The following is a 13,761-nucleotide window of genomic DNA, read 5'->3' as shown; positions in this document are numbered from 1 at the left end:
TGTTTAAAGCCCGCTTGGCAGACAGACCCGGCTGCGGGGAAGTGAAACGGCCGATCCGGGAGCAGCGCCCGTGTCCCCGGCATGGCGACCGCGAATGCGCTACTGACCGGGGCGGCGGACGCTGGCTCCCTTTGTTCGCGGGGACAGCCCGCAGGTCCCGGGAGGGCCCCAGCCCTGAGCTGTGTGCTCTCATCAGATCGGGCCGATCCGGTCGGCACCGCCCAGGCCCCTCTGTGCGCGCGGGGAGCGAGCCTGCCCCGGGCAGCCGGGCTGGGGTTCGGGCTGGAGTGAGGCGGGCACCGCGTCCCTCTTGTCCAGGTTCCCAGAGGCTGTTTTCAAAGCGAGAGCCCTGGCCGGTGTGGCTCAGTGGACAGACCATCCACCTGCATTCGGTCCCAGGTTCAATTCTGGTCAAGGGCACGTACCTTGACCTGGTCGGGGCGTGTGCAGGAGGCAAGCAATCATGTGCTTCTCGCACATCGATGTTTCTCTGTCTCTCCCTCTCCCTTCCACTCTCTAAAAACCCATGGAAAATATCCTCGGGTGAGGATTAAAAAACACACAGAAAGGCAAGTGGCAGATCCAGGGTGAGGGTGCGTCCCCCAGCGGAGCACGGGGCTCCCTTCCCGCCCACTCCGTGCTGGTGGATTTGTTGGCGGCGGCCATTCTGACAGGCGTGGGTGACTCCTCGTTGTGGTTTCCCTTGGCATGAGACGCTCCCGGTGGTGGGCCTGGACCCGCCGTGGACATGAGCCACCGTGGCTGGGTTCTGAGCATCCGTGGGGCTCACGGGAGTGTCCTCCGGGGCCAGAGTTGTGTCCTGCGTGGGTCTCAGCCATGTCTGCTCCCCGGTTCCCTGCACCCCGCCCTGTTTCTGGGGCATCCCTGTCCCTGTCCCAGCCCCCCCCCCCAGCCTGGATGCTTACCTCCCACTTCTCACTGCGGGGGGGCCAGGCTCCTGCCTCTGCTCCCCCAGCGCCGGGGCCACTGACCAAGGGCCTCAGCGGGGTGTGGAAGGAGCAGAAGCTTGTCCCCCTCGGCTGGCCGGGGGGCAGGAAGTCCAGGTCGGGGCGCCAGCAGGCCGGGTCTGGCGACGGCCCCTCCTGACTCACTTCTGCCCTCACGTGCGGAGACGGGGCCCACCCTCGTGACCTCCACGGGCTGCACCCCCAAATACTAACTCGGTGGGATTAGGGTTTTAATGGGAGAATTTAGGGGACACCCTCGGTCTGTTGCGAGGACAGAAACCTTCCCCGAAGCCGCTGCTTCTCCTGGAGAACCCCGGTCACGGGGGGACCCCGCCCAGGGCACCTGTTGGGCCTCAGTTTCCCCTTCCGACAGCGAGGGGCCGGGGCGGACATCGGCCTGAGCTCCCATGGGCCTGCCCCGAGCTCGCGGCCACAGACGGAAGCAAGACAACCGGGAGCTGGCTTCTGTGTCCACTTCTTCTGCCTTTTGCTCCTGCTGCCGGACACTCCTGTCTTCCCCTCCCCCCTCCCCTCCTCACAACCCCCTTCCAATGGCAAACCCTGCAGATAGCGAGTCCCGGCGGGGTTGCCATAGTAACAGCTGGTCCTCGCGTCCCAGGCCCGGCCCCTTGGAAGCAGCTCTTCACTCCACAGTCACAGGAACTCGAGGGCGGAGTGGATGCGGGGCGGGATCTTGGGGGAGGGGGGGGCGTTTAGGGGGGAGGGGGGGCGGCTGGGAGCACAGGGTCAGAACCTCCACCAGGCCTCCTCCCTGCGGTGTCTCTGTCATTTGGGGCGGAGCCTGCGGACGGGGCGGAACCCAGCAGGAGGGGGGTGTGTCTGGGGCTGGAAGTCCCTGGTCCAGGTGCGGGAGGATCTGGCCCAGCCCCGCCCCATCCCCCCAATCCGCCCCCCTCCGGGGTGCAGACACCGTCTCCAGGTCACATGGCAGTCTGCATCGTGTGTGTGTGTGTGTGTGTGTGTGTGTGTGTGTGTCCAAATCGCCTCTTTTTTAAAAATATTTTTTTATTGGTTTTACTTATCTTTTTAACCCTCACCCGAGGATACTTTCCCATTGATTTTTAGAGAGAGTGGGAGAGAGAGGGAAAGACAGAGAGAAACATTGATGTGAGAGAGACACATCGATTGGTCGCCTCCTGCAGGCGCCCCGACCAGGGCCCGGGCCAGGGAGGAGCCTGCAGCGCAGGTACATGCCCTAGACCGGAATCGAACCCGGGACCTTTCAGTCCACAGGCCGACGCTCGATACACTGATCCAAACTGGCCAGGGCTATTTTTATTGATTTCAGAGAGGAAGGGAGGATAGAAACATCAAGGATGAGAGAGAATTATGGATCAGCTGCCTCCTGCATGCCCCCCACTGGGGATGGAGCCCACAACCCAGGCATGTGCCCTGACCAGGAATCGAACTGTGACCTCCTGGTTCCTGGGTCCACCTCAGCCCCTGAGCCAGGCCGCCGGGCGCCTCTGCCCGCGGCGCCGGAGTCTCCAAACCGCGTCTTTGCTGGGCCCTGGGAAGCAGCATTGGTGTGAGGGTCAGTGGCCAAGCCCTGGAGAACAGGACCCCCCCCCCCAGGGCCCCCGGTCTCACAGTGTGTGTCTGGGGGGCTCCCAGTGTCCAGGGCACCTGCAGAGGGTGCCTTTGGCTGGCCTAGCGTCCAGGGCCTCCGTGGCCCAGGCTAGGCCCAGCTGTGTGCCCAGCGCCCGGGCAGGTGGCATCTGCTCCGGCCACAGGGACGTGTCCGAGTTCCTGGGGAGAGGCAGCACCCACAGAGTGCGCCAGAGCGGGCAGCGGGCCTTGGGCCACCTCCTGGCCCAAGGCCTCACTCATCTGGGGTCTGGCCCCCACAATCCTTTTGCTTTTCATCTCTGCTGGTGTGCCCCTAGAGCATGGCGGCAGTCAGGGTTCTCCTGGGGCCCCGCTCAGGCCCCTCATCTAATGAGACACCCCCTCTCTCGGTGACTCCTGGGGAGCAGCCCCTGCCCTGCTCCCGGGCTGGGGGGCCGGGGGAGGGGTGCCCGCCTGAGCCAGGACCACGTGCAGTTGGCTTTCCCGCTCAGAGCTGCAGGGAGGGGAGGGGCCGGGCGTGGGAGAGGCCGGCTTCCTGCAGCTGCGTCTGGGAGAGGATTGCACAGGTGTTTGGTGGGTTTTTTTCTCACCAATTTTCATCTAAAAAGCCTGCTTTCCACCAAATAAGGTTTTTGATGAGAATTTGATTGAAATCGTGAAATTTTGATTGGGGTCGGGTGTGGCGGGGCTGGGATTTCTGCTCCATCTGGAGGCAGGAGGGTCCAGCCTGCGTCTCAGCGGCTTTAATCTCTGCGAAGTAGGGCAGCAGGCATTTCCACGTTAATAACGTCCGCGGCCCTGAGCCCCCGGCCTCACTGTGCTGTGAAGGCAGGAGTCTTTAGGCCCCTTTGAAAGGATGGTGGGGGTTGAACCCCGGGGCGGGAGTGGGCCTGCCTCTGTGTGAGGGGACGAGAGGCGCGGGGCGGGCTTGCCCTCCACTCCCGTGGTGGGTTCTTGAACCCAGGCCTGATGGAAGCGCCCGGCAGTGTCTGTCCCTTGGACCTGCAGAGCATGTCAGCGCTCCCCAAACGTATGGCCCACCATGTAGCCAGAAGCTGAGGGCGGCTGACAGGTCCCCCTGGAGTTCCAGGGAGAGAGCAACCTCTGGGCCTGCCCGGGCTCCTGGGGTGAGGAGGGCTCTGAGTGAAGAGAAACCCTGGAATGACTCACACCATTTTCTTTAGTAGCGTTCACTTTCCCCGCTAGAATATGCAGATGAGCTCCTTGAGGCTGGTTCGTTCAGTCATGACTTCATCCCACGTGGCTGGCACATAGTAGGTGCTGATATTTGTCGGATGAATGAAGGAAAGGATGGGTGGATGTGGGGTGGATGGGTGGATGGGTGGATGGGGGGTGGATGGATGGATGGGGGGTGGATGGATGGGTGGGGGGTGGATGGATGGATGGGGGGTGGATGGATGGGTCGGGGGGGTGGTGTTTGGAGGGATGGAGGGAGGGAAGGAAGGAGGTGCTGTATGCCACGCCAGCACGGCCAGGAGTGAGCCTGAGGGGGGAGGGATGGTGAAGGATGAAGAAGACAGACAAGAGAATGAACCTGGGGCTAGGGGGGACGTTGCTCTCAGATGGAGAGACAGTGCCACGGCCTGCAAGCCGAGTCTTTACCTTATAGCAGATCCCAGGAGGCAAAGTAAGGGTGTGGTCAAGATGGTGACAACGTTCTGGTGGGTTTCAAATCCACTCAGTCACATGCCCCTGAACTCTATCAAGCTTTGTTTTGGCAGCACTTGCTGCACCTCCCACAGCCCACATCACTCAGCCACCTGGGGCCACAGGTTCGGACCATGAGGTCAAGCTCACAGCCACAGCCTTTGGCTGTAATTGTGCTGGGACTTGCACGTGGCTTTGCCACGAGAGGCCCGTGTCCTCTCATTAGTCCAGTGGTTCTCAACCTTCTGGCCCTTTAAATACAGTTCCTCATGTTGTGACCCAACCATAAGATTATTGTCGTTGCTACTTCATAACTGTCATGTTGCTGCTGTTATGAATCATCATGTAAATATCTGCTATGCAGGATGGTCTTAGGCGACCCCCGCCAAAGGCTAGAACACAGCTTCTTCCCAAAGCTATGATGAGAGAAAGGGGAGGAGCCCGAGGGCAGGATGCAGGCCCGAGGCGGACGCTCCACGGCCAGCGGCTCAGTCCGCTCCCTTGGCCTCTCCCCGAGCCCCATGCGAGGTGTGCGCCAGGGCCCAGTCCGGGTGGCAGCGGTGAGCGCAGGACGGGCACCGAGGTTGCTCGAGCCTCAGCTGTCGCCGTCTCCTGGGTGACTCGCTGGGATTCGTGTCCACATCTCGGGGTGCCTTTTCTTCCCTTCCCTTCCCCGCTAACAAGGGCCTTTGGGCTTTAAATAATTCGCTCTTCACAGACGTGTTTATTCATCCTTTACTGGCGTTTCTTAGAGGAGAGGCGACATGCGGTCTTCCTGGAAATCGCGCAGAGCGGTCGGGACTTGTAGGTACAGAGAACGCCGCCCCCCTCCCTTCCCGGGAGACCCCGCCGGGTGGAGCAGCCTCCACCCCCACAAATTCATGTTTACCCGTCCGACCGACCGTGACCTTATTAGGAGCTGAGCTCGCTGCAGATTTAATTAGTTCAGTTAAAATTAGCCGCGCTGGGTGGGGGTGGGCCCTCAGCCCATCTGCGGCGTCTGTGTGAGGCCGGAGCTGCCGCCACAGAGACCCCAGGCACGTGGGCCGGGGCCGGGGCGGAGGAGGCAGCCGTGGGAGGGATGCGGCCAGCAGCCAAGGGACCGTGGAGCCCCTGGAGCTGGGAGAGGCGGGAAGGACCCTCCCCGGAGCCCCTGGAGGGAGCACGACCTGGACAGGGCTCTTCTGGCCCAGACTGTGAGGGTCCGTCCCCGCGGCCCGGGGTCCCTGGCGTGTGGGCGTTGGTCCTGAGCCCCAGGACAGCAATTCAGAGGTCACACCGTGGAAGGTCAGTGCCCTCCATCACCTGGGAGCGGACGCCTGCCCAGGGGTCACCCACACGGGCACACTCGGGTGGGCAGGGGTCCCCCTGGATTCTCAGTTCACTGGGCTCATCTCTTCGTCACTGAGATCCCATTTCTTCTGGGAGCAGGTCCCCCCCACCAGCCTCAGGCCTCTGGGTGCCATCTTGGTGGGTGATTCGGGGCCTCTCCGTGTCCTGGGGGCCAGGACAGCGTCCTCCCTGGGTGCCCATGGGCTGCAGGCCTGCGTTTCGGCCGCCACGGCTGTCCCCCTTCATGGGGGGTTTGACCAGCACAACCGGGGAGCGCACAGGGACGCGGGGAGAAATGTCCGGCTGATGGGAGGCCGGGAAGGGGCCGGGTGCCCAGTGGGTGCCGGGGGCCCTGCAGAGTGTGGGCCTGCCCGCCCCCTCCCTCCGGGGTGCACACATGCAAATTCCCACGTGGTGGTCTTGCTTTTTTATTCTTTTAAAATATAATTTTATTGGTTTTGAGAGAGAGAGGGATGGAGAGGTAGAAACATTGCTGAGAGGAACACCATCGATCGGCTGCCTCCTGCACGCCACCCACAGGGGATCGAGCCTGCAACCTGGGCACATGTCCCGACCGGGAATCGAACCGTGACCCCCTGGTTCCTGGGTTGATGCTCAGCCACGGAGCCACGCCGGCCGGGCTGGCCTTGTTCCTTGGTTGGAACACACACTCTTGACTTCTCTCTCCGGAAAGGAATCGTTTCACGTAAGAGAAAATGTGGTTGTCCTCGCCCGGCCGACCCCCTGAAACAGGAAAATGCACTATGGTTTCGGGTGGAGCCAGCCGGCCCGGCGGAAACTCTGAGCAGCTCGTTTGATTCCAGGGTGCGCCCTGCTGGCCCCGTTAGGAAAATGGGGCGCTGGTGGGTTATTTAAGCAGAGTCTGAAGGAGTCGAGCTGCTGCTGCCGGAAGGTTCTCTCCATCCAGAGACGGGCAGGTCAATGGCAGTGTGTGGGCGGGCACGCCGTGGGCACGGGGCGCAGACAGCTATGGCACCGCACCGGTGGGGGCCCTCCCAGGGAGGCCGAGGGGTCAGGGAGGGCTCGCTGAGGCCGCCTCATCGCGTCCGGGGGAGGAAGACAAAGGTGGTACGACCGCCCGATGTTTCTGGGCTGTCTGAGTCCCGACCTCGAGTCCCCTGCCCCCCCTCACCCCCCCCCCCCCGTGTGGCCCCGCGGGAGCCGTGTGCCGACGTGGCCGGGCCAGGCAGGCCCCTTGAGCTTCTCCACTGGGGGGGGGGGGGGCATTGTCCTGGGGGCTGTCCCGGCTCCCCACTCCCAGCCTTGGGGTTGGGTTCTCCCTGGATTGGGGGTGTTCCTGGAGGTGGCAACTAATAAAAACCGCGCTGCCAGCCAGGCCCTGGAAGGAATTCGTTTGAAGGTGAAATCGGTCACCACGGCTTAATTAGTTCCCAGAGCCGCGTCTCCGGATCTGCTAACGAGGCGGGAGCAAGGCGGTGGCTGGCGCGGGAGCGCATGCTCCGGGCGTCCCCGTCCTGGCACCTGCCCAGGTTTCCACGGCGAACACCGCGACCAGAGGGGGTGGGGGCATCGCGCGCACCTGCCCGCGCGTCCGGCCCCCGGGGCTGCGGGAAAGGGGTGAAGGGTGGCTTCTCGGGTGGAAGAGGCCTCCTCTGTGTCTGTGACCCCCTCCCTGCCGGGCTGCGAGGACGCCCACGGTGCTGGGAGCGTCGGCCCCGCCTCTCGGCTGGCGTGGTCAGTGGTCACGCACACCCAGGCCCCTCGCTCCCGCCTCTGGCTGCTCCGACTCCTCACCTTCTCCACCCCAGGCTCCCCTGCTGCCCCTGTGCATGGAGATAGGAGCTCGCTGCCAGATAGTGTGTTGTGTGTGTGTGCACGTGCATGTGTGCGCGCGTGCGCAGGTGTGTGATGGGGGCCCTTCCTAGCTCAATGTATGTTTCTGTGCCCATGACTTTCACCACCGTGAATAGCTGAGCAGCTCATGTCAGACAAACGCAACCCTCCTTCTGATGATTGTACCAAACCCGGCCTGGCCCGCGGGGCTCAGTGGTTGAGCGTCGACCTGGGAACCAGGAAGTCAGGGTTCGATTCCCGGTCAGGGCACAGGCCCGGGTTGTGGGCTCGGTCCCCAGTGTGGGGCGTGCAGGAGGCAGCTGGTCCATGATTCTTTCTCATCATGAATGTTTCTCCCTCCCTCCCTCTCCCTTCCTCTCTGACATCAATAAAAATATATTTAAAAAAATAATAACAAACCCTGGATAAGATGTAAAAATAGCAACAATAACTGCTTAAAGGCACAAGGCAGACAGCTGTAGGGTGGGACCCTTGCCAGGAAGAGAGCGAGAGCGAGAGCGCCCCCTTTCCCCCTGTGCCGGGTTCCACAGGCCCCACCCCGCGCCCCGCGCCCCTTGGACAGGCTGGGACGAGGCTCGCAGCAGACACCCCAGCTCTGCTCACAGAGGCCCCCGCATCGCTGCCGAGACGCCTTTTAGATGGCGTGTTATTTATAAAGCGTGATTCATTGAGCAGTTACTGTGCGGTGGGGACGCGCTGCCGACTAATACTTAAACAGCCGCGAGGTGGGCGCGGGCGGGAGGATCCAGGTCTGGCGCCCTCCCGGGACCTGCCTGCGCTCCGGGCAGGGCCCCCCTCGCTCACCGTCTCCGAGGCCTTCGGTTCAGTTCTGGAAGGTTCAGCAGGTGTGGCCGGGGCCCCCGCGACCCTCTGGCGCTCTGCGGCTTCCTTCCGGTTCCCGTGGGCTCTGGCTGAGAGAGGCTAGTGCCGCCCCGGATTTGTGCTGAGACGGACACTGCCTGGGCCTCCCCGCATCTCCACCGTCCACCGTCCACCGGAGCAGCGGCCAGAGGAGGCGCGGCCTCGGCCTCGGGGACGAGAGGAAAGCGCTGCCACCTGGGACGCCAGGGTCCCCGCCCGCCCTGCCCGCGCCCAGCCTTGTCCGCCAGGGCAGCCGGGGCCTCAGTGGCAGTAGGGCCCACTCTGCTCTGTGTTGTTGTCTTTAATTTTATTTATTATTATTTTTTATCTCCACCTGAGGACATTTTCTCATTGATTTTTTTATAGAGGGTGGAAGGGAGAGGGAGAGACAGAGAAACATTGATGTGAGAGAGACACAGCGATTGGTGGCCTCCCAGGGCCAGGGAGGAGCCTGCAGCCGAGGACGTGCCCTTGACCGGAATCGAACCCGGGACCCTTTGGTCTGTAGGCCGACGCTCTGTCCACTGAGCCACACCAGCCAGGGCCGCTCTGTCTTGTTGATGCAGGAAAAGAAGGTCCGAAGGCTGTGGGGGGGTCCCCGGTGCCCAGGCCTGGGAACGGGGTGGCCAGCCTGGGGTCCCGCCACTCGCAGCTGCTCCGTGGAGCCGGCCCCACCCAGCCAGGAGGTGCCGGGCCAGCAGGGCGGCGTGGTCCCTGCGAGCCGGCAGGTCCCTGGGCAGAAGCAGGGAGGTGTGAGGGGGCAGTAAAGGGGCAGAGAAGTGAGGGGGCTTTGGGTGCCGGGGATCAGCCTGCTGTGCCCCAAATAGCACCCCGCACCCCGCGCACTCAAAGCTGGGGCTCACCCCTCTCTTCACTGGTTCGTTCACTCAGCCGTTCATTCACCCAGTGCTGTAGGGAGCACCTCCGATTGGCAGGGCAGCGACGGGGGGGGGGGCACTGCTGGGCCTCCCATGGCCTCAAGCAGCTGGACGTCTCCTGAGCCCAGGAAATGCGCTGCAGCCAGGGAGCCCTGAGAGGGGCCTGTCCCGTGCCTGGCTAGCCAGGCAGACTTCCTGGAGGAGGTGACATGGCAAGGATCCTGGACATGCGTCCGAGGCACCTGGGAGGGCTTATTGTGAACACGGAGCCGGGGGTGGGGGGCCGGGGGAGGTCACCTCGCTGCGCTTACGGACGGTTTAAAGTTAACCGTGTGCATTTAGCGACTGCTGACACCGACATGGTGCAGGCACTCTTTCCACATCGAGTGACGTGACCCTCCCGACCTCCTGTGAGGCGGCACCGTTCAGTCCCCGTTGGGCAGATGAGGAAACGGAAGCACAGGGAGGTGCCGTGGCCATTGGGCCATGGGGCCACAGGGAGGTGCCGTGGCCACAGGGCCGGGAGGGGCCAGGACTCAACCTGGAAGTTCAATGCCCCCCCACCCCCTTTGTGCTTCAAACACAACTCAGGTGACCCCACCACCAACGCTGGGAATGAGCTGGGTTATTCCCATTTTCCAGATGGGGAAACTGAGGGCCAGGGTGCCTGACCCACCGATGGCCACCGCGGGAGTGAGACAGAGCCAGCCCGGGTCTGCTGGGCTCCCATGTCTGATTCTCTCCCCACGTCCTTGCCCCCCCTTACCCCCCGCCCCAGGACCACAGCCGGGGGGGGGGGGCCTGTCATCGTGGGCCCACCAGACCTTCCGAGGTGCCCGGCACCTGGCGCTCCCTCCCCACCAGGACCGGGCCCTGAAACGTTCTGTTGTGGGAAGAGCCGTTTTTATACAAGAGATGGAATTATTTTCAGCCTGTTGTCAGGCAGCTGTCAAAAGACGCGGCAAATAAAGGGCTGAGCGCGTGAGGGCTGGGGGGGGCGGGGGGGCAGAGCGCCAGCCGCACGGATCCTGGGGGCTGGGAGCGCATGGCTTACACATTTTTTATTTTTATTGCTCATTTATGTGTTTATTATTCCTTGTTTCTTACCAAGGGGCTGGCACTGGGGTTGGGCATGGGGGTTGCGGTGGTGGCTGAAGGCCAGGCCTGGAGGCTGACCGTGTGGGGTGACTTGGGGTGACCCTCTTCCTTCCTGGAGTTCCTCACTGGGGGGCCTCCAGCTCATTTTCCTCCTGGGTTTCGGCCTTTGGAACAGCCCCTGGGGAGGGTGGGCAGGAGACGTGGGTGAGTGGCAGGGGGGCGGGTTCCCCACGCAGCGTCCGATCCCCCCACCCCCCACCCCCCCTACCGCTTGCCTCACCTCCGCCAGCTCGGCCCCAAGTCCCCTCCCACTCCCACGTCTGGAATGAAACCCAGCCTCACCTCTGCCAGGAGGGATGTGACCAGCACGGCGTCCGGCCGCCGCCGCCGTCCTCCCCGAAGGGCCCTGGGTGGGAACGGGGTGTCAGCTGGTGGAAGGGGGCTCAGCCACGCCTGGGCACTGGGCCTCGGGCGTCTCCAACCCCATGGCCCCCGCGGGCCTCGGAGCTCGGTGGGGCCTCCACGGGGTGTCCCGGGCGAGCCACTCGGAGAAGCGACAGCTGGGCCTGGGGGAGAAATGGGTTTCCAATTCCGTCTTCCTTCTTTGTCTTTTTTTTTTTTTAAAAAAAATACATTTTTATTGATTTCTGAGAGGAAGGGAGAGGGAGAGGGAGAGGGAGAGAAACATCCATGATGGGAGAGAATCATGGATCGGCTGCCTCCTGCACGCCCCACACTGGAGATGGAGCCCCCAACCTGGGCACGTGCCCCTGACCGGGAATCGAACTCAAATCCTGGTTCATAGGTCGACATTCAACGACTGAGCCCCACCGGCCTGGCTTCCCTCTTCGTCTTAATTTTCACCGTGGGCCTCCAACTCTGTCGTTCTGGTCTCGTCTGGAAGATGGAGACGGTGTTAGCTGCTTCCCAGGCTCTGCAGGAGGGTGGGGGAGGGGAGGGGCCAAGAGCAGGTCCCCCTCCGTCCACCGCTGCCGCCCAACTTCCCAAGGGCACCCGGGTCGAAGCTGCGTCTCTGTGGTCAGAGCGTGAAGGGCTCGGAGTGGCGCCGGGGCTTCTAATGCAGGTGAGGGGGTCTCCGTGGGGAGACTGGGTCCTGTGGCCCAGAGCCGGCGCCCCCAGCCTGTGTCTAATACGTAGAGAGAACCACTGCCCACAGGTAGTGAGCTCCCCGTTGCTGGGGGTAATCAAGGAGAGCGTGCCTGCCTGTGCGAGGGAGCCTTCAGTGGGTGAGGTAGGCGGGGGCTGGGGATGCCCATCTCCCTGGCAGGGTTTCTGCGGGGCAGAGCCTGGGCACGCAGTGGGCCTTCACGTGCGTCTGCTGGGACTACAGCTCCTAATTTCCCTGAAGTTTTCACCCAGGTTCCTGGACACGCGGACTGGAAACGTCATCTGCTCACCAAGAGATGGGGTTCCTCCGTGAGGGGTGCTTGTGCCCACAGGCCTCACGCCCCTCCCTGCGCTGTCTGATCGGGGACGGGGTCTCATCTGCCCTCCGGCTGGCTCCCTGGGCCCACAGCCGTGGTGGGCGTGGTGCGTGGGGAGGGGAGGTGGGGCTGAGGCTGCCCCTCGCCCGCCTGGTCCTGGCTGACGTCCTCACAGAGACCCCAGGTCCCTTCGCTGCTCCGAGTGGTACCCGTGTGTTTGGGGAACTCGGTTCCGTCCCTCTTCTCCTCCGTCCTCAGTGGGGTGGGAGGTGGGCCCTTCATAGGTCCCCGTGTCAGCAGCGGGGCTCCCTGGGATGGTGGGGCCTCTGTGGGCCTCGGCGAGGCCCCCGCCCCGTCTGCACACACCCTGCCCGCGCCCCTGCTCACTGCCACGGCCGCGAGGGAACTTGGCGAGCAATGCGCTCCGTGATTTTGGGAGGGTGTCCACGCAGACAGATGGAGGCGGGGTGAGCATCGCGAGCCTTCCACGCCCCCGGAGGGTTCCCTGAGCCTGAGTGTTCGTGGGGCGCACATGGCCAGACCCCCCTCCAGAGAGGGGCTCCCTGCGCTGGTCGCCGTGGCCGCTGAGATGTCCCAGCCAGGCGGGCGGCCGGGCCTGTGGCCACAAGCCCGACGACCCTCCGGCCTTCGCAGGCCCACATGGCCTGTGCCCGGGTCGCGCTGCAGGCTCCCTGCGGGCGCGGCCAGGCCCTTGTTGGGGATCCCCGAGCACATGTCCTGGGTGTGCGTGCGGGACTGACCTCTGCCCCGAGGAGGTGATGTGTGCGGACAGGCCATGGGGATGAGGGTAAAGCCCCCGGGCAGGTTGGCGTCCGGGCACCTCTTAGCGCTGCCGGGGCTCCGGGCTGGGTGTCGGGGCGAGGGGTCCCCGGGGCCAGCGCCATGGGGACGGCCGTGTCGTTCGGGGCCGTTGGGAGGCTCAGAGATTTGAATGCGGCTGATACAGGGCGCAGACTGGGGCTCCCTTCTCTCCGCGCGCCTCCAGCCGCCATCCTTGTCACAGGTCTGTCACCCACGGACCTCCACTCACACGTTCCTGTTGCTGTTTTTGCCTCCTCTCTCTCCCTCCCTCTCCCTCTTTCTCTCTCTCTCTCTCTAATTTGGGAAGCAGTTCTCTTAGCAACAGGAACCCGCACGCTTAATCACAGCCCAGCAGCAGACGCGCAGGCGGTGCAGCCCGGCCCCCGGTGCCCCGTTTGTGTTCAGGGGTGACCCTGCCACTGCCCTGAGCCCCAGGCGTCCTGCCTGTCGGTGTGTGTTACGGGGAGAGCTCTCGTCCCCCTCCCTCCTCCCTCCCTCCTGGCCCCCCTCCGTCCTTCCTGGCCCCCCTCCCTCCCTCCTGGCCCCCCGCCGTCCCTCCTGGCCCCCCTCCAACCCTCCTGTCCCCCCTCCGTCCCTCCTGGCCCCCCTCCCTCCCTCCTAGCCCCCCTCCGTCCCTCCTGGTCCCCCTCCCTCCCTCCTAGCCCCCCTCCGTCCCTCCTGGCCCCCCTCCCTCCCTCCTAGCCCCCCTCCGTCCCTCCTGGTCCCCCTCCCTCCCTCCTAGCCCCCCTCCGTCCCTCCTGGCCCCCCTCCCTCCCTCCTGGCCCCCCTCCGTCCCTCCTGACCCCCCTCCCTCCCTCCTAGCCCCCCTCCGTCCCTCCTGGCCCCCCTCCCTCCCTCCTAGCCCCCCTCCGTCCCTCCTGGCCCCCCTCCCTCCCTCCTGGCCCCCCTCCATCCCTCCTGACCCCCCTCTCTCCCTCCTGGCCCCCCTCCCTCCCTCCTGGCCCCCCTCCGTCCCTCCTGACCCCCCTCCGTCCCTCCTGGCCACCCTCCCTCCCTCCTGGCCCCCCTCCATCCCTCCTGGCCCCCCTCCATCCCTCCCGGCCCCCCCTCCCTCCAGGATCCTGCCGGGTGGAGATGCTAATGTGACCGTGAGGATGCTCATTAATCCGCCGCCAGAATCAGGGCGCGCCGCCCGTCTAATTGTCTCATCTCCCTTTAAAGGGGGGTTCTGGTTTCTCCAGGGGAATCGCCGCCGTGGGGCTGAGCCAGGGGAGGGACGACTCCGTGGCTGAGTCCTTTGAA

At 64.1% G+C, this 13,761-nt stretch overlaps 1 protein-coding gene across 1 annotated transcript in view; it reads left to right on the top strand.

The window, feature by feature from the left end:
• The window catches only part of SHANK2 (SH3 and multiple ankyrin repeat domains 2), a gene marked incomplete at its 5' end in the record, with an annotated part of 177,482 nt that overhangs the window by 35,796 nt on the left and 127,925 nt on the right, over positions 1-13,761 (top strand). The window lies entirely within an intron of this gene.

The sequence above is a fragment of the Myotis nattereri genome (assembly GCF_964212035.1).
Source record: "Myotis nattereri genome assembly, chromosome: 9".
NCBI classification, from domain to species: Eukaryota; Metazoa; Chordata; class Mammalia; order Chiroptera; family Vespertilionidae; genus Myotis; species Myotis nattereri.
Note: the sequence above shows the minus strand (reverse complement) of the source record. Positions and strands in the feature narration are given on the sequence as shown.